We start from the raw sequence: 22,850 nt of genomic DNA, 5'->3' as shown, positions 1-22,850 counted from the left end.
TACAGCATTCCCTTCACTATGAGAGATTTGGGGGGTTTTTTTCCAGTATTTTTTTTTTAAAATCGGCCAAGCCTATGTCAGTTGTCTTATTAGTCTTAAATGCTATTAAAAGTATAATGCCAGTCACATCTCCCTGTCAGGTCTGAGGCAATTCATTGTATCGAAAAATCCTTTTTCTATCCTATTTTACCGTAACATGCTTCAGCTTGGCTATCTTTCCTTAACTGTCTGACAGATGTATGTACTTTCTTCTCTGAAGTAATGTGAGTCCAAGGATATGCCTCTGCCTCTTCACTATGAAGTATGAGGCCTACCTTCCTCCCTGTCTCTCATTTCTAGTGACTTCCTTGATCATTGGCTTGTCAGTCCTGCTGTCTGCATGTCCAGCATCTCCAGGTATAGCAGCTTCCTATCTTCTCCAGGCTGACTCCACTCTTCTTGGTGGGGTTGTCTCTGACTACAGCACATTTTCTCAGCTCATGTTCTGCAGAGCAGGGGAGACCAGGCGCTGGAACAGACCTCACAGGGTCCAGGCAACATACACTGCCTCACAGCCAGGTCCTCAGAAAGAGAACTCAAGAGGAGACTAGGTATAAGTGGCTTTGTTCCAACCATCCTAGAGTTCACGTCCATAGACCAGAGGAACCTGTGTACTCTGAAAATTCCAGGACCATTTTCTCACATCACCACTGGATTCAACTTCCCTTCCTGGTCTACAGAGGAATGTAGAGGCAAAAGTTATGCCCACCATTCAGCTGGGGAGAAAGAAGACACCACACAGGTTGGTCTCACCAACAACAAGCTATCCAATTTTGGTAAAGGAAAGAGTAGCCATTCTTCTATTTCACAACTGGAGGTGGTCAAGTTCTCCCAGTGTGTGACATTATGCATTTGGATAACTTCTTGAAGAACACCTTGATATGCTTCAATCTGTGCCTCCTGCTGTGACTCACTCTGGGAGGCTTAGTGGAAACAGTGTAGCATAACCACTTTGTGTTCTGTATATCATCTTCCAGATTTCTCTTTTGCTTTGCCCATCAGTCTCTTCTCCTCTTGAGAAGCTGAGAGAACAACTAATCTCCACAAACTGTCTAAGGGATTATAAGTTATGTCTCCCCCACTTTTCCTAACCTGCCACGCTGCCATGAACCCTCCATGGGAGATGGCTGCTATTAAGGTCTACGCTGTGCACAAGACATCCAAGTAAGACCCAGAATAAGTACTGTAGAGTCGCGTACCAGTGACTTTCTTTGCCCAGTAACAAATTACTATGGTATGAACCATATTTACATACTTTATCCCAGCCTGAGATAGCTCCCTCCATGCCACATTCAGGTGAACTGTATATCTAATACAGTTCTTCATTCAGGTGAACTGTATATCTAAAAACGGGCTTTTGTCTGTACAATTATAACACAGCCTTACCATAAATGTTTTTCAAGCTGAAAATACTTGTATCCACCCTTCCTACATCAGTCCCCTAATGGCCAAGACAGTGGACAACAGTGATCTCCAACAAATCTGGAACAAAAACTAGGGGTCATATATTTAAATCTCATTCAACATTAAAAAAAATTTTTTTTAATGTTTATTTATTTTTGAGAGAGATGGAGACAGAATGGAAGTAGGTTAGGGGCAGAGAGAGAGGGAAACACAGAATCCAAAGCAGGCTCCAGGCTCTAAGCTGTCAGCACAGAGCCTGACGTGGGGCTCGAACTTGTCAACTGCGAGATCATGACCTGAGCTGAAGTCAGATGCTCAACCAACTGAGCCACCCAGGTGCCCCTCATTCAACATTTTAATTATTGATGCCCTCTTTTCTTTTCTGTTTTAACCAGGGCAGTTTACTGTAACTCACGTGATACTTTCCAAAGCACCGCACTGATAATCTGGATGTGGTTTAAAAACCAGAATTTTTCCAAAGTAAACTTCAGGAGTTCATTCATCTCCCGATCTCTATATCACCCCCTTCTCACTCACCTTTGAAGAGAAATTTCATGTCTGTAAAACCAAGAATAACGATTAGCAAACTCAGTCACTCTTGTCACATTGATATATTTATGGCCAAATAAATTTATTTTTAAACTAATTTTGACTTATTCTGATATAGTCATCACTGCTTGTCAGTAAGTGGTAATATATACGGCTTTCACACATTCATAAAGATTTCAGTGTTGTTGAATTTTAGAGCGAGAGCTTAATACTGGGAGAGAAATTTTTTTTCGATGAGGGACAAGGATTCCATATGCTAAAAATGACCTTTCATTTCACAATAGGGCTCAGGCCAGGACTCTCTAGTCACACTTTGTACATCAGGTTGGAGAAATGAGGTCAGACTCACGGCCCAAGGGCAATGGCATCATTCCTGCAGGATTTCAAAGGCCGGGACTAAGAATCCAGATAGAAAGCTCATGAGGACACAACAGGATAAATAACAAGGGGATGGAGTGGATAAGGAAGGTGGTGATACAAGTCCCCGGGGCCCTATTGTCTATCCCTTCAAAAACCTACTATCATATTCGAGTTCACCAAAAACCCCCTACCCGTACCGCTCCACGTTCACACTGCATCTCACCTCAGTCTGGCAGCTGAAAGGAAGAAATGAAGTACAGTAAAACCTTGTTTTGTGAGCATAATTCATTCTGGAAACATGCCTGTAATCCAAACCACTCGTATATCAAAGTGAATTGCATGAACTGTTGGCTCAGTTGTGATCATGTGACATTCAGCGTCATGTAAGACTCGTATTGCAAGACATCACTCATTTATCCAGTTAAAATTTATTAGAAACGTTTGCTCATCCTCTGGAACACTCACTGAACAAGTTACTCAATCCAAGGTTTTATACATGTTGGTGGTACTGGAGTCCCTTCCAAGTGCCCCCAGAGGACCCCTAAGGCAAATGAGAAGCCACGATCCTGCACCCCACACCCCACACACCAGTGGGAGCTTCCTGCAGGACAAAGACTGCTTGCTGCCCAACTTTTGATTTCTCCCATTGTCTGCCACACTTTTCTCTCTAAAAAGTCAAAGTCATGGATTTATTCTTTCTATTCTTCATTTTCCAGTTTTATTGAGATATAATTGACATGTAATACTGAAAGCCATGTTTTTTAACTCCTCTTCCCTTTTTTTTTAAAAAAAATATTATTCCTGGGGTACCTGGGTGGCTCAGTCAACTAAGCATCTGACTCTTGATTTCTGCTCTGGTCACGATGTTATGGTTCGTGAGTTCAAGTCCTGTGTTGGGCTCTGCACTGGCAGTGCAGAGCCTGCTTGGGATTCTCTCTCTCCCTCTCTCTCTGCCCCTCCCCCATTCACATGTCTGTGCTCTCTCCCTCTCTCTCTCAAAATAAATAAATAAATGAAATTTTGAAAGAGGTAAAAAATATTTATCATTCCTCTTTCATGGAATTGCACTTTTTCCTTTTGAGGCAAAGTCACTTCTGAATCAAACTGGACAAACCACACATGACTTAAACATATGTTTTCCAAGCAGTTTTATTCTGTTCTCTGAGAAATTTAGCACCACTCTGCCGTCCTAAGTGGCATCAGAATACACTTTCACTACAGAACTGTCAGAATATAATACAGCCTGCAATAAAACCTAATCGGTAAATAAAGTAACAAAACCACTTCCTTTTCACAGGGCCAGCACAGTCATATTTTAACACATACTTCTGATGCAAGATCCTAATATCTTACTAAATACATTTATTTGCAGTTTGTACGCCTTATTCCCAGACCAGTGCATTATTTGAGTTTAGCTATAGTTTTTGTTAACATTTTAATCAAACTCATAAATAAGAGGGAGAAATCTGGCCAGTTGGGAAGGAGCCGAAGTAGAAGAGTATGCACAGCAGATCTCGGTGATTTCTCTGGAATATACTAAAATATTGCCAAAGAATTGTGGGTTTCAGCAAGTAGACTGTTAACAATTACTCAATATTAAGGGGGTGACTTTCAAGATGGGGATTTTTCTCTCTTTGTTTTCTGCTATAAATGTGTATCTTTTTTCTTTGACTCCCAACTTTGTTGACTCAGCTTCTGAAGCCGTATCATCAACAATTTATCTTTCCTTGGGCTGCACTATGTTTGTAAATCTTTCAACTCAGTCTATTTCCTGAGGTGGCTCTGTGCATCTCTTGCTTTGTTCAAGGGACACAACCACATTCATTTTGTGCATGAAGCAAACAAACAAAACACGGGATGGGGGTCTGTTCTCTTCTAAAAGGTCACATTACATCTTGGTTCAATAAAATGGAGACAATTCTTTTTGAATAATAATTTTGCCCTGCATATTAGATTTGGAACATTCTTACAAATAATAAGAATACAGTAATGAAAATAAATATATCTCAAACACAATTTAAAAAATGTCAATGGAAGCCTTATCTTTGTTTTCCATATATACCCTTGTAAGAAAGGTATTAAACCCACAGGGTTCTTCTTATAAGCCATCAGTAGAAATTACATGTAGCCAAGGGGTAGGTACCCACTAAGATCTAGAAGAATTCATACTGTAGTTGCTGACCCCATGCATGTTCTATGGCAAAGATGGTCTTCAAAATTTCGGGGTTGACAGCTATTGCTTAGATAATTTTTTAATCACTTTGATAGTTATAGTTTCTGTCATTAGTAGGGCAAACTGACAAATTATCAGTGACATATTTACCCTATCAGTGGTATCCCCTCGCTGCCAAGATTGTGGAAAACATACTTGATCAGCAACATGCATAAAATGTACTAGTTCACCATCTGGTTGTTTGGGCTGAAACTGGAGAGCTTTTTTTGTTTGAACTAGGTAGGGTTGAAACTGTTTCTGGTTCAGTGAAATTTCACAAAAGTACATTTTCTATGGCATGTTAATCTAATAGTTTCCCCACGGAAGACTGTGTTGCTCTCCATCAAGAAGGAAGTGAATCCTGTGTATATGGCAGCTCTCAGATTTTCTGGGGTAGGGGTAGCCTGAGTCACGAGGAAAACCACGTACCTTCCCAAAAGTCCATTCCCACAAAGCTATGATGGGCTCTAAACATGTCAACCATGCATATGAATCGCATCACATTTGCAATCTTATAAGCGTGTATTCTTACCCTAGACTAAAGCCACTTGCTGGCAGTAATAATATTAATAACTTTCAGACAAGTTACATATCAAGTAAAATGATTTGCATGCACTACTGAATCGCTTAATGTCCAAGTTTTCGGTATTCTGAAAGTCTGATATGTCACACTGGAAGAATATGGAACACATTGTCCACTTAAAATAGAAGCAAAGTATAGTGGTTATTAGCACGGACAGTCAAGCCAGAATTCCTAGGTTTGAATCTTAGTTCTGTCATTATCCATGTGTCCTTGGGCCAGTTACTTAACCCGTCTTTGCCTCAGTTTTATCATCTATAAAATAATTATATTAACAAAACCTTCCTGAAAAGGTTGCTTTGAGTAGTAAATGAGAAAATATACATAAGGCACTTAGAACAATTTTCTAGCATTTAATAAGTACTATGTACATGATAGATGTTATTGTCACTATTATTACTAATGTCGTCACAAGTAAAGGAACGTTATCTATATGTCACTTTGCTATTTTGGACAGAACTTTTTCACATGAATCACATTGTTCAGATGGACTATATCCTCTCTTCTGGTGGATGCTCCTTGAGGGTACCTTTTTTTTCTTTTCAGACAGATCGAGAGAGAGAGAGAGCATGAGCAGGGGAGGGGCAGAGGGAGAGAGAGAGAGAGAGAGAGAGAGAGAGAGAGAGAGAATCTTAAACAGGCTCCATGCTCAGCATGGAGCACACTGTGGGGATCATGACCTGAGCCAGAATCAAGAGTTGAACACTAAAATGCCTGAGCCACCCAGGTGCCCCTTGTCTTCCCTCCTCTTAAACTCAATATCGATGACACACATTAATTCTAGGCCCTGCCATACCCACCACACCTTCTGGAAGAACTGCCAGTACACCCAGGTACCACAATCTTGGCTCTACCAGGTTTGTATGGAGCCAAACACAGTCCCCTCCTAGGAATGCAAACTGTGGTATAAGGAGAGAATCAGGGGATCCTTAGCAGCTGAGAGATTTTATCAGGAAAGGACACAGTTACAATGGGGCCATGAGGCATCAGAGGGGGCATATACATGGAAGATATAACACAAGTAGGGAAAGCCTACGAGGAAGAGAAATCTAGAGTGGCAGGCAAAGCAGTCCATGAGAAGTGGGGAGAGAAGTAGCAGAGGGAGAAGAGGGCACAGAGAGCAATTACAAGGACTGAAGAATGTCTCTTAATGACCTTCCCATCGCAGCCTGCCCACCTTACTCTTACCAAGGCCTGACATTTTGATTTCACTTATGGTTCCTTTTTCTTTTTTTTTTTTTTTAATTTTTTAATGTTTATTGATTTTTGAGAGAGAGAACAGAGCCAGACACAGGGTTCAAACTCACAAGCTGTGAGATCATGAACTAAGCTGAAGTTGGAAGCTTAACTGACTGAACCACCCAGGTGCGCCTCCTTTTTTTTCCTTAAATTTACTTATTTATTTTGAGAGAGAGACTGTGCAAGCACAAACGGGGTAAGGGCAGAGAGAGGGAGAGAGAGAATCCCAAACAGGTTCCAGGTTGTCAGCACAGAGCCTGATGTGAGGCTCGAACTCACCAACCTTGAGATCATGACCTGAGCCAAAATCAAGAGTTGGACACTTAATTGACTGAGCCAACCAGGTGCCCCAATTTTACAAACAATCTCAAATGCTCATTCCTGATCTCTCCAATGGGCATCCTTGCCAGTGGGGTTATTTGAGGCAAGCTTCCAGCAAAGGAAGGTGTCATTAACTTTATTTTCTTATTTTCTGTATTTTTGATTCTCTGACCTCCAAGGCCTTGCTGTTACATGAGGGACTTCCCCTCCCTGGGGTGCAGATGCCTTGAGAGTGCACATCAAAGAGGCCAGGGACACCAAAGTGTGAATTCATGATTTCTGGTTATGAGAAGCAGAAAATGTTTTGCAGAAGGGGTGGTATTTGAGATATATTTTGGATGATAGGGAGAATGTGGACATGTGGATGTATGCTGCACGATGGGACAGGGAGAAAGTCCAGCACAGGGAGTAGCCTGAGCACAGGTAGAGACAAAGAGAATGACAGCAGTTTGGAAGCCTGATTACATGAAGAGAGCAGAGGAGGCAAAGCCTGGGGGAAAGGTTGGAGCTGAGTTCACATTCATGTTTCCCTGAAAGATTAGCCCTTTGTGATGGCTGTAACAGTTAGAGTAGGTGCTATTAACTGAATTGTATTCCCTCAAAATCCTTATATTGAAGCCCTAATCCCTAATGTGATGGTATCTGGAGATAGGGCTCTTAGGAGGAAATACAAGATGAGCCTAGAACATCTTTTTGAGGGGCGCCTGGGTGTCTCAGTTGGTTAAGTGTCTGACTCTTGATTTCAGCTCAGGTTATGATCTCACAGTTCATGAGTTGGAGCCTCATGTTGGGCTCTGCGATGACAGCATGGAAACTGCTTGGTATTCTCTCTCTCCCTCTCTCTCTCTCTCTCTCTGTCCCTTGCCTGCTAACTCTCTTTCTCTCTTAAAATAAATAAATAAACTTAAAACAATTTTTTTAAAAAGATGAGGCCTCATAATAGGATTTAATACCCTAATGAAAAAAAAGACACCAAAGAATTTGCTAGCTCTCTCTCTCTCTCTTTCTCTCTCTCTCTCTCATTCTCTCCCCACTTCGTGTGAGCACACAGTGAGAAGGTGGCCATCTACAATCCAGGAAGAGAGCCCTCACCAGGGACCCAAATCAGCTGGCACTGTGATCTTGGACTTCCCAGCCTCCAGAACTATGAAAAGTCAACTCCTGTTGGTCAAGCCACCTGGTCTATGGCATTTTGTTATGGCTGCCTGAACTGACTTGTGCAGTGGGCAAGGGCTCAAACAAAATGCCAACTCCCAAAATGAACCCCTGCAAAACTTAGTGTTGTCATCCCCTTGTTGTGTACTTTCTAACTTGATGGAAGCTGGTGGCTGGCAGGAGAAGAGGTACACATAGATAAGACAATGATAATAGCACCGCTTTGGAGGCTGCTTGCCTTTATGGCCTAAACACCATCTCCAGGAGTAAATGTTTCCATCACAGTGAGACAAATGTAATAGGTTTTGGAGGTCGCATTTTCAAAAATTAATAATACACATGCTGTGTGAAAACATTATGTTCAGAGGCATTTTTTTTAGGAGTTTCAAATAGAATATCTTAAAGAAATCATCCTAAAATGAGGTCATAAAGTTTCCCAGTGTATGATTCTAGCAAGAGTGCATGGGGAGTAGATTTATCAACTGCAGGGTATGAAAAGGTAACAAAAAACTGGGGTGTCATCAGTGTGTCTGTTCTATTAATTATTTTAAAATTACATTAATCACAGGCTTTAGCCATAGTACAACAGGGAATCAGTTAGTAGGTGTCTATGAAAGATTGAGAGGGAAAATGCACACAGACCACATAAATAATAAACCAGAAAGAAAAAGCTAGCTTCTATCCCACCCAATCTCCTTCAGAAACCCTGGGGAAACCAAATCTACTTTTATATGCTCAATTCAAGGGAAAATTTAACAACCACATGGTATCAATTAAAGATAGACCCTTTCCTGAATTCACGGACCTAATGGAAAATTACTTGATTATTATAATTTGGATTATTATAATTGCTAATGAGAGCCACTTGACTTTGATTTGGCTTCCAGGATAATCTTCAAAAAGCCTTTGCTTGATTTCTTCATTCTGAAAGGAGCAAAGTGGGAAAACCAAATCATTTACTCCTTAGATAAGTGATGCTTTTACTTCTGCCCATGTATATATAAACAGTAAAGAACTAAGAGCATTAGATACACATTGAACATGGATTTTGAGACAGTCATACAGCCAAGTACATGCAAACGAAGGCATTTTGTTTAATCCCTAAGAAGCTTAACATGCAGGACACACGTGGGCAAGAACATATAGTGGGACAAAGAAGGGGGTAAGCAGTCTGAGATCCCATGATCATCAAAGTCAGAATTATTTATTCTTCAATTCAACTGAGATCATCTCCCTTGACTAGAATAAGGTATTGTCCACTGAGCAACAAATATAGACAGCTTCAGCAGCTTGAGTTATGCAAGCAATGTTGCTATGGAAAAGTTTTAAATTTACTATAACCTGAAATTTGTTATCTATGTTAAGTTAGTACTTAGACACACCTCAGGTGATGAACTTGTGAAGCTTCCCAAATCTCCCCAGTGGATGTCAGGGGGACTAAAGTAACAGTATTTACTGAGCATCTAGTATAGACCATTCATTATGTAAGGTGTTGGAGAAACCAAAAAGGAACATGACCTCAGCAGATTCACAGGAGCATCTCGTATGGACCATTCATTATGTAAGGTGTTGGAGAAACCAAAAAGGAACATGACCTCAGAAGGTTCACAGGACACAGTGTACAAACAGAAATGGTGAGCCAGTAATACCTTGCCTTAAATGTTAACTGCCAAACAAGGGTGGTTTAGAAAATTGGTGCATAGCAATTCCTGGTTGTAGGTCACCAGGTCATACAATTAGGTAAAGAAATTTAACTTAATCTTGGAACAGGACCAGAGGATCCAAAGAGACAACCAGAAATTCCTGTCTATGAGCTGTACTGTGTCCAAATCTGGACATGAGAAAGGTATACATCCTTGAAGAGGTAAATGTTACCTCAACAGTAGCAAGAAAAAGTCTGGGGTGTGTGAGGTAATCATTCCCCTCACAGAGGATGCTTTTAATTTACCAGAATGAGCAGTTGTTTGATTGGTCAATTGGTTGTTTTTAACCTCTAGCAAGATCAGGAAAGAGATTAGGGCACAAATACACAGAGCCAAACATGAATGTGCCATGTTTCACACATAAAGACAAAGCAATAAGTAGACAAGATACTTGGAGTTTTTCTAGTGGTGCTCAGTGTTTCTAATGCGTAGAATTCTATTCCTGCCCATGTTCTCCTGTGACCAGGTGAACATTTGAGAAGTAATCACCGGATAAGAGCACAGGGGTTGAAGTGAGATAGCTCTGATCTCATTTTCTAGCTGTGTCATTTACTAGGTATGACACCTTGGCCAAACCACTTGTCCTCCATGAGTCCAGATCTCTTGACTAGAAAAATGTGACTATAAAACACTCAGCTCAAAGGAGAATTATAGGGATTCATTCAGAGAATGCATATGAAGCTCGTGATATTTAGTAGGTATTCAAAAAAAGAAAAAAAGTCCACTATTCTTGCAACTAAGCTTGAAAGGTGGCTCCAGCCATGGAAAACAAATTGCCAAATGACCAAAGACCCTCCCTGCTGCCTCCAGGACTGAGTGATGGCCTCATTGCCACCAGCTGAGCTAACTGGCCACAAAGCAAAGAAAAGAGGAACCATCCAAAACAAAATGCTAGAAGCTAAAGAACCATCAAAAAAGATAGACCACAGGGGTAATTGGCTAGAAGAGGTCAGATCCTTTAAGGAGAAAACAGAGCCCCACTCTAAGGCCATGTGGAGACTGAGCTGTAAATTACTTGGCAGAAAATACCCATTCTAAGCAAGGGCCTACATGCTAGGCTCTTTCTCCACATTTCAATCCGTTACCCACCCATAGCCTCACTCCCATATTCCAGCGTGTCAGCACGTCCAATGTCCTTCTTCCTCATTATGGAGGACACACTGAACAGGCCACATGGAGAGACTTACACAGCCATGGCTGTCAGGAGAAATTCTAGCACAGGGATTTACTTCAGTATGGAATTCAAAACCAGAACCAGAAATCCTTCATTATCATTTAATATGAATCTATTTCATTAACTAATTTAAAATCATGCATAATTCATCACAGGCATTGTTCATTTATAGTTTAGCATGTATTTCCCTAGATGTTGCCTCCATAATAGCTTTTCCTCATTATTTTTCTTGCATAAATGATTGAGATGATATACAACATTACTTTATCAATGGAAATGGGATGGCTTTTTATTCTTTGTCAAATTGGGTCACTGATTTCCCTATGTAACATAATATTTCCCATCTTGTGTTTTCAAAACCTTTCCCTAGCCATTCTCATTGTATCCTTTTATAACGATGCTTTTATCAATCTGATTGTATTATTTTGTCTACTTTATTTTATTAAATGTTTATTTTGAGACAGTGAGTGCATGTGTGAGCACATGTGAGAAGAGGAGGGGCAGAGAGAGAGAGAATCACAAGCAGGCTCAATACTCAGCATGGAGCCCAACACAGGGCTCAAACCCACAACTGTAAGATCATGACCTGAGCCAAAATCAACAAGAGTCAGACACTTAACCAACTGAGCCACCCAGGCATACCTATTGTCTTTTATTTTAAAAGCAAACAATCTGTGACACAAAATCTGTGATACTTTCTCAAGTAAAATTGGGTAACAGACTTAAATCTAGAATTAAAATCTCCTTGTTTCAAAGTCCTCTGATTTTCTAAGCAAAAATCCAACATTTGTTTTTTTTTTCCTCCCTTGACAAATTACCTATATGAAGACATTTATCTATAGGGTAACAAATTGGTGTTAAGTCCTCCCTATTAGCATATAATAATAATAATAACAACAACAACAATAATGTTTAAGTATGGTCCTAAAATGTCAATTTTATTATTATTCAGGTATAGGACAGCCAACAGGCAAGGAGATGATTTCTATTGAAAAGATGGGCACTGAGGGGGGCACCTGTTGGGATGAGCACTGGGTGTTGTATGGAAACCAATTTGACAATATATTTCATATTTAAAAAAAAAAAGAAAGAAAAGAAAAGATGGTTTGTTGCTCACAGTTCCCAAGAGGAGCAGCCACACCACTCTGATAGATGTCACAAGGGGAAGCACCAGGGTCAGCTGGGAAGCAGAGGGAATAATGGGCAAGAGCCTTTCTTGCAGTTTTCATAGGAAGGAATGGGTGAGCCAGGGAAATCAGGGTTAGGGCTGACCGGTTTGAATAATTTCAGTGAGCTCTGGGGCTTAAAAGTTGTCCTCAATTGTCTGATCCCCATCCCTGGGATAATTAAGGTAGAGGAATAGTAGTCCTGAGTGTAAGAACCCAACAGAGGAGAGGTGAGGGCTTGGGTTCTGAATTAGTTAGTTGCCATGTAGAAAAGGCACCCTCTCAGGTGAGTCATGTATTATCTTTAGGAATTGGCTAGTCCTGGGAGGAGTAATCTCTCCAGGATCCATAAGGCTCCAGATGTCAAAGCACCAGAAACGCAGGATTCATACAAATACCTGGTTATTCATAGGTGCCACACACAATACTAAGATCTCAGCATGCACTTTTACATGCAATCCCTAACAACCCTGTAAACTAAATACTGACATCACCATCTCTGTTTTATAGATGGGGACCTGAGATTTAGAGACCATAGGTATGGAACACACAGCTAATAAGTGTGGGGATAGGAACTTCACCCCCTGCAGCCCAGCTACAGGGTTCATGTGTTTTTTTTAATTTTATTTATTTATTTTGAGGGAGAGAGAGCACATGCGTGAGTGGGAGATGGGAGAACAGAGAGAGAGAAAGAGAGAGAGAGAGAGAGAGAGAGAGAGAGAGAGAATCTCAAGTAGGCTCCTCATTGTCAGCACAGAGCCTGATGTCGGCTCAATCTCACAAATTGTGAGATCATGACCTGAGCCAAAACCTAGAGTCAGATGCTTATCCAACGGAGCCACCCAGGCACCCCCGGGGCTCATGCTTTTAGTCACTGCACTGCAGAGTGTCTTTAGAGAATTCAAGAAATGTCATTGATGACTTTAACTTTTCCATAATGTTTCCATTAGCCCCCAATCATATCCAGGTTATGGTGTTCCTAAGCTGATGAATTAGTTCAATTTGTGTTCAGGTAACATGGTTTAGAATCTGCTGGGTGAACGGACGCAGAGATGGAAGTAAGGAATAAAAGACTAAGAAATGTGAGACAAGGATCTTGACTTAGGAACTTTTACAGTCAAACTCCAAAGTAAGTCTTCTGACATATAGTTTTTCTTTTATCACAACTTCTCTGTCTCTTTTCAGATGTATCTTGAATTTTTTCTCCAAATCTAACTGAAAAAGTACTGTCATTGCACGGCCAAGAGAAAGAACATAACCTCTGAATTTCGGAGATGAGGTTCTAGCTCACAAGGGCATTGGAAAAACAAGTGAGCTTAAAATATTATGATACAGAGTCCAGGGGAGAAAAAAGTGGGTATGTGAATCCTGAGGTTTATAAAGTAATCTGAACAAAGCTAACTAGAAGATTTACCTAAAAGTCCCCCTAGCTGAGTTCAGGGATCTGCCAGGAGGCAAAAATTTCTGAAGATGTCTGTCACCAACGCTAGCTACCAAAGATTTGGATTCCTTGGCTCCCATGCTCATTAACTGTGCCAACGCCATTATGAAAGAGCATTAATATTACCAGTAATAGCATCCACCTCTGCATCCATCACCCACCCATCACACACACACACACACACACACACACACACACACACACACACATACACACACTGCCATAATGCCATGGAGACACATCAGGGACACCTTCTGGAGATAAGAACTTACTCTGCTTGCAGGATCTTATTGAATGTACTGAACTCAGGAAGAAAGAGGTCCCAGCTCTAAGGAGGAAATCTTCTCTTTTTTCCAGTTTAGTTTTTGACTGTCTCTCAACTCACAGGTATTCAATACTGTACTAACTGGCATTTCAAAGACAATAAGAGGGCTATTATGAATAGGTGGACCATATAATGTATTATATCAGCTGACACACTTTGGGGGGGGTACAAGGGGTCACTATTAATAGTCACATAAGGACAAGAGGCAATATTGGGTTCTATTCCAGACAAACAAAATGTCTGAGCACCTTAGCTGTGGGAAAGACAAGACCCAGCTACCTTGACATTCATGCTGGCTTTGGAGATGTTTGTCCTCACATGTCATCTGTGAGCCCTCAGCGGACACCAGGAGAGTCAGCCTTTGAAAGCCACTTTGTGATCACATCTCTCTATAAAGTTTCTCCCAAATGTATAAGCAAAGTGAATATCAAGGTTTACACAGCTTTCTGTGGGAAATTATGACACTGTTAAACGATGAAAGGCTTCATATTCTAAATTTACACCAATCCCCAAAGGAATCAATGAACCATGCTAAGATAACCAATAACTCAATATATCACTGAGATTATACAATGTTATAGAGCCAACAAATGGTACTATCTATAAGAACAAATTGGGCCCACCCCAATACCACTTGGGTGTTCAGCTCAACTGATTTAAGGAAAATTTAGGAGTTGCTATTAAAACCACTGGCCATAGAAGGACTTAACATCTGAGATGAGGAAAAGAACCAAGTATCAATACCTCTAAGCCAAAGTAGAGGGACATTCCTGATTTAATTAGATGTGTACTATTGCATGACCAAATGTCAATAATCTTACTCCCACAAAGCAGAAAATCTAGTATAGGGAGCTATACAAGGCACATAGACATGCATAATAAAAACTGGGTGAGTACCTTCAATGACACAAGAAAAAACAGCTTAGAGGTCTCAAAGGAAGAAAATGTCAGGGCTGGCATAGGATTACAATATGGAAAGAGCAAGAAATATTACCTGGAGGAGGCAGAATTGCAAACCATGATTTAAAGATGGAAATGATTTTGACAATCAAAGGGAGATGAGAGGCGTCCTGGGCACAGGTTGTGATGTAAGCAAAGGAACAAAGCAAAAGACTCCTCACTCCTAGAAATGTAGGTCAGGGGCTAGAATGTGAGAGAATCTTCAAGTTAAGTAGCTTCTACTACAAGGCTTTCTTTACAGCAATTGCAGAGGAATGATTCAGTTATAATCTCTAAAAACTTGCCATGATTATTGTGATTATTCATGAGAATTAGCATACCTTTGGGAAATAGAATATTGATGGAAGTATTTGTATGCTCCAATCCAAAGGTAAAATCCCCCAAGTCAGCCCAGCTGTGAGTAACCTAGATAAAAAATGAAATTGCAAATTTTTTGTAATCTAAAAGCAAAAATAGCAAAATAGAAGTTGCAAACTAGCTAAGACTGTTCGGTTTTTTGCACATTAAAGCCTTGCATGAAGTGTAGCTATTTCTGAATATCACAAAAACTTTAAAGATGTTTTAAAATGCTTTTGAATTTCATGAAATTGAAGTATGGTCTTTCTCCAGAACAACATGGTAGAATAATTAGGGCAGTAACTCATGATTCCTACAGAATACATCTGACCAACTCTTCACTAGTAACAGTAGCTAACACTTAAATAGTGCTTGTTATGTGCCCAGTACTGTTTTAAACACTTCACATATATTTATGGAAACAACCCTCTGCTCAAATGAAATTGTAGGCCTAGTCGAAAGCAGTAAGACAAAACACGTAATTAGCCATGAGAATCTGCTGCACCCTGGGGGAACAGATTTCCCACAGAAGTAGACAATGTGAATCCCATGTCAGGAAATGTTTGCATAGCTCCTACATTGAGAACTATAGGGATATTAAAAAATTATGGCAGACATGTTTATTTACCTTACAAAGTTTCCAGAAAAAATTATAGTTGCCAACATTCTAAGGTTATGAAACGGGTGCCTGGGTGGCTTGGTCGGCTGGATGTCTGACTCTTGGTTTCAGCTCAGGTCATGATCTCGTGGTCGTGGGTTCGAGCCCTGTGTCTGGCTCTATGCTGACAGTGCAGAGCCTGCTTAGGATTCTCTCTGCTCCTACCACGTTTGCTCCCTTTCTCAAAATAAACACATAAACTTAAAAATCTTTAAGTTTATGAAATGTGATATTAAAATTTGTATGTCTGGCTTCTGATAGAAAATCTGAAGATCTACCAACTGTGGATCCCCTCACCTTACATGTCGGTAATATACAGGGCAGAATCCTGGGTGAACCCTTTAGACAGTCTACGTGCTCTGCTCTTTAGCTCACCACTGCCTCTGCCCTGCCCCCATCGTGGCCTATAGGCATCAGGTTTGAAAATGTTGGCCTCAGGAATAAATTTCAAATGCTGAATGAATATAACTTGCCTAAATGTATGGCTGGGATATGGTTACTAGATCCAAGGGAGGTATACTTTGAATGTTTTGACTTGGCTAGGAAAGAGTGGAGGTTCAGATAATGTGTCCAGCCTGTTAAGATTTGAACATATCACCTTCGTTTTCCAATTATTTTTCTTTTATTTCTTGTTATAGAATCTTTACATAACAGAATTAGAGGTGGTCTGGTACTATATCTTCCCTTTGTAGACACGAATACTCGAGCCCACTGGCGGTGGAATTAATCCTAGGACTGGCTGTTGACACCACCAAATTCATGACAGATATTTGTCCCCTGGGGGAGTGTTCTTTTGGTCCATTCTTAAGTATTTTATTTTATTTTATTTTATTTTATTTTATTTTATTTTATTTTATTTTATTAATGTTTATTTGTGTGCATGTGAGAGAGAGTCAAAGCATGAGCAGGGGAAGGTCAGAGAGAGAGGAAGACACAGAATCCAAAGCAGGCTTCAGGCTCCGAGCTGTCGGCACAGAGCGCGACAGAGGGCTCAAACTCATGAACTGTGAGATCATGACCTGAGCTAAAGTTGGATGCTTAACCAACTGAGCCACCCAGGCACCTCTTTTCTTATGTATTTTAATTTATTTTTATTGGAGTTTCTACATATTGTGGGTGTGTACACACTCATGTGTGTTTAAGAATGAAGAGAATAGATGTGACTTAACCTTAAATTAAATGAAAAAGAACTAGGGAGACAAATAAATGGTCCTGATCATTAAATGCGCATTATGGAAATTAGCCAGGTTTTGTTTGGAAGGAAGGCAGAGTCCATCATTCAAGAATGACATCTAGTCGATTTTTTTTCCACTGAAGGTAATAACAGCATGGACTGGGCATGGCCTCGAACTCAGAGAACATTGAGACGATCCATTAAAATTTACAATCCTATTCCTAGAGCAAAGAGAAGCCTCTAGAGGTCTTTCTTGGCTTGGCCTCCAATCCTAATTATAACTCACAAAGGGATTTCTTAATCCAAGAATAGCTTCTTTAACATTAGAGTAAAGAATAAAATGGTAAAAACTAATCGTCCATATGAGGGCCACAGAAGGTCATATTCAGAGCTAAAAAGGGAAAGTTTTCCTACACTAGGACTTTCCTGGCATTGCACTGGCCATATGATCAGCTGTATTTGCTTACTTGGGCTACCATAGCAAAATACCACAGACTGGGTAGCTTAAACAACAGAAATTTATTTTCTTATACTGCTGGAAGCTGGAAGTCTGAGATTCAGGTGTTGAAAGGTTTGGTGTCTCCTGAGGCCATTCTCCTTGGCTTGCAAGATGGCCAGCTTCTTGTTACCCCACATACCTCCCTGGGTCTCTACCTCTTCTTTTTTTTTTTAATTTTTAATATTTATTTATTTTTGAGAGAGAGACAGAACATAAAGGGGGAGGGGCAGACAGAGAGGGGGACACAGAATCTGAAGCAGGCTCCAGGCTCTGTCAGCACAGAGCCAGACGCAGGGCTTGAAACCACAAACCACGGGATCATGACCTGAGCTGAAGTCGGACACTTAACTGACTGAGCCACCCAGGTGCCCCTCTACCCCTTCTGATAAGCACACCCAATTTATTGCATTAGGGCCCACCAGATGACCTCATTTACTCTTAATTAACACTTTAAAGTCCCTACATCCAAATACAGTTACATTCTGATGTACTTGGATTAGTACTTCAACTTATCAATTTTGGGGGAATGCAATTCAGCCTATAACATCAGCACAAAGTCAAGAGAGGTGAAGAAAAGTTTCAGAGGGACCAGAATAGAGATCTTGATTTAGCCACAGAAAGTTAATACTCAAGATCCACCCCCCCACCACAGAATTCTTATTCCATGTCTATGTGGGTCAAACTATTCTAGGATTACACCTAAAGAGTGCAACTGTCCTCCAACCACATCCTACTATGTCTATACACCTACTGCATATCTCACTGGGAATGACTTAGGAGGGCCAGGCCAGGAGGCACTCAGAGCCAGCACTTGGAGAACTCAGAGTAAGTGCTTCTCTGAATGTTGCACCCTGGGCATCTCCCTTGGTGCACTCTAGTTTTGGCCCGAGGACATCCAGTTAGAGACAGCAGCCCTGGAAGGAGCTAAGACTGAGAAATCACATAGCTTCTGATTCAAATTGCAGGTCAGCTTTATGTTCAGGTTAGGAGGAAGGAAAGTGGGGGACCACCAGAGTAATTTCCCAACTTCCTTGCTCCTCATGTTAAGGTATAGATAGCAGTCAGAAGAGAAAGTAAAAAAAAAAAAAAAAAAAAAAGTCAAAGAGGGCATATGGACATGAAGTTATTTGGAACATATATTTTATCTAAAATATGTAGAGAATATATTAAAATCTATCAGCCATTTTAAAGGTAATAAAGGAACATTTATGGCTAAAGAGATACTCACGGCAAGCACATATGTGGACTCAATAGAACCACTGGGCCATCACTCTCCCCTAAACGCAGGAGAGGACAGAAGACACGTGATAGTGAGGTACATATGAGATCACTTACAGCTGGTAATTCTAAGGTTGTTCTGTACTTTCCACTGGGAGATCTAAGATTCAAACTTGCTAGATCCGGAGGCTGATCTTCTAGGATGTTACTGTAAACACACTGAGTATTCCTGTATTTGGGATTTTTTTTTTTTTAATCAAGGTGGCATGATTCATACCTGTTTCAGGTACTTCAAGTTCACGCATGGGTCAAGGCCCACTGAAAGACAATGGTTGTAATGACTTTTTTGTTTGCTTCCTCTAAGCCTCTGCCAGATGGAGGCTTAAAGCACAGAACAGCACAGACCATGAAACATCTTTAGCTTTACTAGGCCACTAACCACAGTTCTCTTCTCCAGGCCCCTGGTTTGATTAGGAAGTATTAAATTCAATTCTTCTGCAGCACTCTTTAGTTTAATTATGGTATAAAGGTTGACATAATTAGATGACAGCCCGAAGAAGAAAAAAGGCTAAAAAGTGACTTAGTAACTGTCTTAACTACAGAAAGGATTTCATGAACTCTATTAATGAAGTGAAGGGTTATCATAAGGAATGGGCTATTCCATAGATGCAAAGATGGGGTGGAAGGCATAAATGGATCTTAGGAGAAGAATTCTAGTTAGTTCATAAGAGAATTTTTTGAAATCTTCTGAGGTTAAATACTAGACTATATCCTGTAGCCATTGACAAGGATAGTTGTTTTATAGACCCACAATCTCTTCAAAGTCTTTACAAACTTCATGGATCTCTGTCTGTCTGAAATGACACTTTGTTCCTGAAGTCTCTTAAATTTTTCTCTAGCAAAACTGATCACCTTGGTCACATAAAAATGTTCTGGAAAGAAACCCTATTAGCCCACAGCTCAGTGTACTCGATGTAGTATAGAAATGTTTATAGTATCTGAAAATGCTTATTGAATGACAATGAATGAATGGAAGGAAAGCATGGTTTAGTAGCCAAAACCCAGAAGTTCATTTCACTGAATTCACTCTGCTGTGGAAGAAGAGCAACCAGATTCCATTTTTTAGTGAAAATTATACTGGGAAGCATTTGCTTCAGTGATAGATCATGTATTAATTAGAGTAAAAGCACTATTGCCATAAGGGACATTACAAGGCCATGATAATAAATCTGCATGAACACATTTCTATCAGCCCACGACCATTTCCCAAGCCAGGCCTCACTTCATTCATTAGGTGGATCTTCCTAGCAGTAAGAGATTAACATTCTGCAACCTTGAGGCTCTAGCTCCATCTGTACTTGGTATCTCAGTGATTCAAAGAAATTATTTTCCCTCAGACAAGTCGAAGAATTAGGGCATTTCTGAGAATACAGATAGGAAAATGTCATGAGTGTCTTATGGTTTAGCAGCTGGGAAAACCAGCTCCTGGCTGTTATTTCTACTCCAGATTTAAATTTCCAGGTGTCAGTCAGATTGGACCAGCAAATGTCACACGCCCAGGCCATGGCCAGGGGAGGATAGATGCTCAATCAGAAACCAGGTTGCTTTATGAGAAGAGGGTGTGTACCAGGCAGACAAAAAGCACACAGGGCCACTTCAATCCCCTGTGCTTCACAGACAGAAAATTAACATTGCAACTCATGCAACAAACTGTGTCAGGTTTAGGAAAATGAATGATATTAACATTACAGGACGCATCCCAAGCAGTCATGCATAGAATCTATGCAATGAGTACTCACTTTCAGTTATCAGATTCATATCATGACTGGTTTCTGAGAGGCCCCTGATTCCTATCATCTACTTCCTCCCACATCACCTTCCAGCCATGACAGAAGTGTTACAAAACAAGGGAAGAACACAGAGATAATGTAAGGACATGTAGGATAGTGGACTACTTCTGATCAGTCACTACAAAGGTACCTCTTAAACTCTTAAACCAATTTTTCATTACTGCTGTTCTTTCTATTTATAAGTCAAGGTTTTGTCTAGTCCTCTTGATTCCTTGGAGATTTCTAGTCCTGGTTTACTAACTCTCTGCAATTTAAAATGTGGGTCAAGAGCAAGTTGCAAAGTCCTTTAATTAATTATGCTCTTCACAGCTTTCAAATTCTCCTTGCAGTGACAGCTCATCACTTACTGCCTCATTTTATTTTTCCCCCAGCTTTACTGAGATATAATTGACAATTAAATTGCATTTATTGAAGGTGTACAACTCAATGATTTAACATACCTATACATTACAAAATAATCACCACAATCAAGCCAATTAACATATCCATCACCTCACATAGTTGTCGTCTTCTTTGTTTGTTAAGGTGACAACAATTGGGGCGCCTGGGTGGCGCAGTGGGTTAAGCGTCCGACTTCAGCCAGGTCACGATCTCGCGGTCCGTGAGTTCGAGCCCCGCGTCAGGCTCTGGGCTGATGGCTCGGGCCTGGAGCCTGTTTCCGATTCTGTGTCTCCCTCTCTCTCTGCCCCTCCCCCCGTTCATGCTCTGTCTCTCTCTGTCCCAAAAATAAAAAAAAAAATTTAAAAAAAAAAAAACATTGTTAAGGTGACAACACTTGATAACTACCCTCTTAAGCAAATTTCAAGTATGCAATATAGCATTATTAACTAGAGTCACAATGCTGTAGAGTATATCCCCAGAATGTATTCATCTTCAATGCAATCTCTGTCAAAATTCCAATGGTGTGTTTTAGAAAAATAGGAAAACAATTTTTTAAATTCATATGCAACTATAAAAGACCCCAAATACTTAAACAAATCTTCAGCAACAAGAACAAAGCTGGAAGTATCACACCACCTGATTTCAAAATATATTACAAAGTTATAATAATCAAAAGAGTATGGCATGGGCATAAAAACAGACATAGAGACCAATAGAACAGAATCAATAACCCATAAATAATCCACATATCTACACTCAAATGATCTTTGACAAATATGCCAATAACACACAATGGAGACAGGACAGTCTCTTCAGTAAATGGTGCTAGGAAAACTGAATATCCTTATTTAGAAGAATGAAATTAAGCATATGTCGTCTGTAAAAAGTCAACTCAAAATGGGTTAAACACTTAAACATAACAGCTGAATCTGTAAAACTACAAGTAGAAAACATAGGGGAAAAGTTTCTTGATGTCGGTGTAGGCAAATGATTTATTTGGATATGACACCAAAGCACAGGAAACAAAAGCAAAAATAGGAAAGTGGGATGCCACCAAACTAAAAAGCTTTTGCACAGCAAAGGAAACAATCATCAGCATGAAAAGGCAACCCTAAAGAATGGGAGAAAATATTTGCAAACCATTTACCTGACAAGTGATTAATTTCCAAAAAAATAGTGAAAAATAGGCAAGGGACCTAAATAAACATATCTCAAAAGAAGATCTGCAAATGTCCAATCAGTATCCGAAAAGATAAGTTTAACATAACTAATCACCAGGGAAATTCAAAGCAAAACCACAATGAGCTATCACCTCATGTCTCTTAGAACGGCTTTTACCAAAAGGACAAAGGATAACAAGTGTTGGTGAGGATGTGGAGAAAAGGGAACCCTTGAACACTGTTGATGGGTATTTAGCTGATATAGAACTATGGGAAATAGTATGAAGATTCTCCCCCCAAATTAAAAAATATATAACCATATCATCTAGCAATCCCACTTCTAGGAATTTATCTAAAAGTATTGAAATCAGGATTTCAAAGAGATAAGACTCCATGGTCACTGCAGCCCTACTCACAATAGCCACGGTAAGGAAATAACTAAATTTCAGGGATGGGTAAATGGACAAGAAAACATGAGATAGAAAGATGGCAGACATATATATAGATAGAAAAAGAGATATAGAATGAAATAGTATTCAGCCTTAAAAAAGAAGCCCTACTAAGGCAACCACATAGATAAACAAGGACAATATTAGGCTAAGTGAAATAAGCCAGGCAGAGAAAGATGAATCCTGCATGATCTCACTTACATATGGAATCTAAAATAGTCAGACCTATAGAAGCGGAAAGGATAATAGTGGTTTCCAGAGGCAGGAGGGAGGTGTTGGGGGGAGAATGAAATAAGGAGATATTGGTCAAAGGGTATAAAGTTTCCATTATGCAAGGTGAATAAATTCTGGATATCTAATACACAACACTGTCATTTTGGTTTCTTAAGCCAACCTAAACAATTCTGTGTGCATTGTTTTGCTTCTCATGTAGTTCCCATTAGTCACACCAAAATCCTCTATTTGAAACTTCCTTCCAAGATCCCCTTAAGGTGAAA

At 40.1% G+C, this 22,850-nt stretch overlaps 1 long non-coding RNA gene across 1 annotated transcript; it reads right to left on the bottom strand.

Annotated features, from left to right (window-relative positions):
* Positions 1-1,816: 1,816 nt before the first annotated feature.
* LOC144617222 (uncharacterized) lies at positions 1,817-21,052 on the bottom strand. Its single transcript, XR_013557488.2, has 4 exons — positions 20,856-21,052; positions 18,524-18,572; positions 14,949-15,033; positions 1,817-2,588 (listed from the first exon to the last, which is right to left on the bottom strand). It is a non-coding gene; the product is annotated as an uncharacterized LOC144617222 (long non-coding RNA).
* Positions 21,053-22,850: the final 1,798 nt, after the last annotated feature.

The sequence above is a fragment of the Panthera onca genome, chromosome A1, assembly GCF_046562875.1.
Source record: "Panthera onca isolate mPanOnc1 chromosome A1, mPanOnc1 haplotype 2, whole genome shotgun sequence".
NCBI classification, from domain to species: domain Eukaryota; kingdom Metazoa; phylum Chordata; class Mammalia; order Carnivora; family Felidae; genus Panthera; species Panthera onca.
The sequence above is the reverse complement of the archived record's forward strand: the minus strand, read 5'-3'. Positions and strand labels throughout refer to the sequence as shown.